This window comes from Heptranchias perlo, unplaced genomic scaffold (genome assembly GCF_035084215.1).
Source record: "Heptranchias perlo isolate sHepPer1 unplaced genomic scaffold, sHepPer1.hap1 HAP1_SCAFFOLD_139, whole genome shotgun sequence".
NCBI lineage: Eukaryota > Metazoa > Chordata > Chondrichthyes > Hexanchiformes > Hexanchidae > Heptranchias > Heptranchias perlo.
In genome coordinates, this window is record NW_027138635.1 from 30,130 (window position 1) to 33,723 (window position 3,594).

At 47.3% G+C, this 3,594-nt stretch overlaps 1 long non-coding RNA gene across 1 annotated transcript; it reads right to left on the reverse strand.

The window, feature by feature from the left end:
• Positions 1-958: 958 nt before the first annotated feature.
• On the reverse strand, positions 959-2,914 carry LOC137308783 (uncharacterized). Its single transcript, XR_010959620.1, has 2 exons — positions 2,594-2,914; positions 959-1,233 (listed from the first exon to the last, which is right to left on the reverse strand). It is a non-coding gene; the product is annotated as an uncharacterized lncRNA (long non-coding RNA).
• Between the last annotated feature and the right edge of the window lie 680 nt (positions 2,915-3,594).

Consider the following 3,594-nt stretch of genomic DNA (forward strand, 5'->3'; position numbering starts at 1 on the left):
CGAGTTATACTGTCAGCTTCACATGGGTCTCTGGTCAATCTCCCTCTACACTGTCCCTTCAAACAGACCAGGGCACATACAGCACAGGTTAGATAGAGAGTAAAGCTCCCTCTACACTGTCCCATCAAACACTCCCAGGGCACATACAGCACGGGTTAGATATAGAGTAAAGCTCCCTCGACACTGTCCCATCAAACACTCCCAGGGCAGGTACAGGGTTAGATACAGAGTAAAGCTCCCTCTACACTGTCCCATCAAACACTCCCAGGGGCAGGTACAGGGTTAGATACAGAGTAAAGCTCCCTCGACACTGTCCCATCAAACACTCCCAGGGCAGGTACAGGGTTAGATACAGAGTAAAGCTCCCTCTACACTGTCCCATCAAACATTCCCAGGGCACATACAGCACAGGTTAGATATAGAGTAAAGCTCCTTCTACACACTTGGACATGAATTTAGATTTGAGGTTAGGATCAGATCAGCCATGATCTTATTGAATGGCGGAGCAGGCTCGAGGGGCCGATTGGCCTACTCCTGCTCCTATTTCTTATGTTCTTATGTACACTGTCCCATCAAACACTCCCAGGGCAGGTACAGGGTTAGATACAGAGTAAAGCTCCCTCTACACTGTCCCATCAAACACTCCCAGGGCAGGTACAGGGTTAGATACAGAGTAAAGCTCTTTCTCCAACGTTGCAAAGTGTGTCTCCTTCCAATTCAGTCTGAACAAACCCGTTCAAGTGAGATATCTTGAACCTTGAACGGTCAGAGTGCTGACACTCTGGGAGACCTGTCTTATCTCAGTAACTTTCTGAATGTGTTATTAGGCACTTTCAGAGATTCCCTGCTGCGGTCTCCTCTTCCGATTCCCACATCTTCCCGCAGCCTCATAAGACCCCTGAACACCCCATCCTCGGACACAATGATCCTAAAGAGAAACAAGACACGGATATGAAGCTGTGATCAATGCAGTGAGATTTATTTCTGAGTACAGCCCATTATTCTGACAGCAGTAATACAGAGTCAGGGGTTGTGGGATCTACACAATCAAACAGAGCCTGCTCCCCGTGAACGAAGGTTTCATTCAGTGAGAACTTGGGGAGCTCGGGCTGGTGAGAATCGGTCTGCAGCAATGGAACTCATCGTGGCAGAATACCGGCAGAGTCTCCTCGTTTGTGTTACAGGAGCCCTCTCGACACATTCCTTCAAGCGAGCTGCAGATATCCATGAGCCCTAAAATCCAAAATGAAGAGTTAATTAATTGACCGTTCTGGACACAGAGGGAGGGAGAACAATGAGAAAACATGAAGCTGAGTCTGTCCGTGTTACTGGGACTGACTCTGGACCACACATGAACCTCAGCTCATTTGTACTTCATTAAACCTCACACTGACCCCTCCCCGACCTGTAGAGACTCACTCTTTGTTCTCAAGGGGCAGCCCAATGGTTTTCCACAGAATGAAGACCACCGTTCGCGCTTTCTGAGACTAGAGACAAAGAAAAGAAAGATCTGACATTTATATGGCGCCTTTCCCGTTAACAGAAGTGCCCAAAGAGTTTCACAGACAAAGGATTATTTCTGAAGTACCGGCACTGTTTTGTAACCAAATTGCTCACAGCAAAGTCCCACAAACAGCAAATGAGATTTGACAGTGTGGGGAGTTTCTGGTGATGTTAGTTGAGAGAGTGATGTTGGTCCAAGACACCAGGAGAACTCCCAGCTCTTCAAATAATGCGACCAAGTGATTCCTGCCCCATGAACAGATAGACAAGGTCTCCGTTTAAAGATTAATCCAAAAGATGACACCTCCAACAGTGCTGCACTCCCCCAGTGCTGGGCTGTATGTACTGGAGTGGGACATCAGCCCATAACTTGTTCACTCAACTCCCAACTGAGGCAAACTGACACCCGGCTCCTGAAAATTGATCATTTCACCGCTTGACTCCTCCACTTATTCCGTGTCCTCATATCCTGATCCCTATGAAGGCTGCAGAATTATTAGAATTCAGAAACCTGTTTCGAAAACCCTTTTGATCCAATCACCTCCCCTCATGTTATGAAAATCTGACTCATGTCCGAGGAGCGGTTCCACAGACGCCTCCAGTATCGCTCCCAATTCTCCATTCTTTGTCTGTGGGTCTGAGCAGTGAGTGTGGGGGAAAGGGAATGAAGGAGTTCCCGATCCCGTCCACACTCTCCCCCTTTGTAGCAGGCAGCACTGATCGGGAGCAGGAACTGTGAGTTTCCCCCTCCATAGTACCTGCGTACTGAGGCCAATTACAGAGTCTCCCAAACAGGTCAATGCTCCGGATGAGATCCACTAACTCGGCACCGACCAGTAATTTGTGCTTTAATTCCCCGTCTGTTTGGATCCTCACAAAACCCCCACTATTCCCACTCCCCGCTCAGGTACAGACTAAACAATCGGGGGATTTATCTGTGGAACTGGTTCAGGTTAAATTCTTCAATCATTCTGACAATAATATTCATTTAACCGATCAAACCGTGAGCTTCAGTCAGAGAATAAAATAGTTCAAAAAATACAAAACTATCGGATCACTTTGTGCTGAGAAATCGGGGAAATGTATAGACCTGAACCATCACGATCTCCCCTGAACCCCCGTCCAGCAGTGATGGACTGAGTCAGCACCAGGACTCCAAATACCAAGAGCAGGACTTTCATCATCTTCCGCTGAGTTCCTCAGAGTCAGGATCAGACAGCTGGAGTTCACAGGTTCTGAATCTAGACTCAGAGAGTTTGCTGTATTTATAATCTCATACACGGGGAGTGACTCTCTGAAAATATTCTGGGAAAATTTCCCTTCTGTGTGACGGTGGATCAGTTGGCAGCTTGCCTCAGTTGGCAGTTCTCTATCTTTCAGATCATAAGGTTGTGTTTTTGGCCCCACTTCAGGTTTTAAAACATGAGCTGATCTGACGGGATATACCAGGCACACAAGCAGGACATTTAACCCTTAACTCCACCCCCACTATTGCTTCCACAGGAGCTCTAAATCTGCCCCCTCTCTCCTGTTCGCTCCTCGTGCCCTTTAATATACCACTTAAATTGATCTCTCTTCTACCGAGCCCACTTCAAGCAGTGATGGACTAATTCAACACCAGGACTCCAAGGACCGAGAGCAGCGATTTCATCAGTTTTGGCAAAGAGTTTGCTGCATTTTATCATCACACACACGGGGACTGACCGGTCTCTGAAAATATCCTGGGAAAAGTTGCTTCCGTCCTGTATGACTGCTGATCAGTTGACAGGTGGACTAAGCTGTCAGTTCTTTATCTTTCAGATCACAAGATTGTGAAATTGGACCCAACTTAAAGGCTTAACATGTGAGTTCCGCTGACAGGATGTGCCAGGTAGACGAACAGGGCATTTAACCCATAAATTCCAATTACAGCATTCGCCCCACGTATAACCCGCCGATCCAGCTCGCTCCACTTGCTCTTTAATATTTCACAGTCTGATCTCTCTTCCACCGGCAAACACACAGAATGATCCGGGACTGACAGCACATCCCTTTAAAACAGACGCAGAATGATCCGGGAATTCCAGCACATCCCTTTTAAACAGACACAGA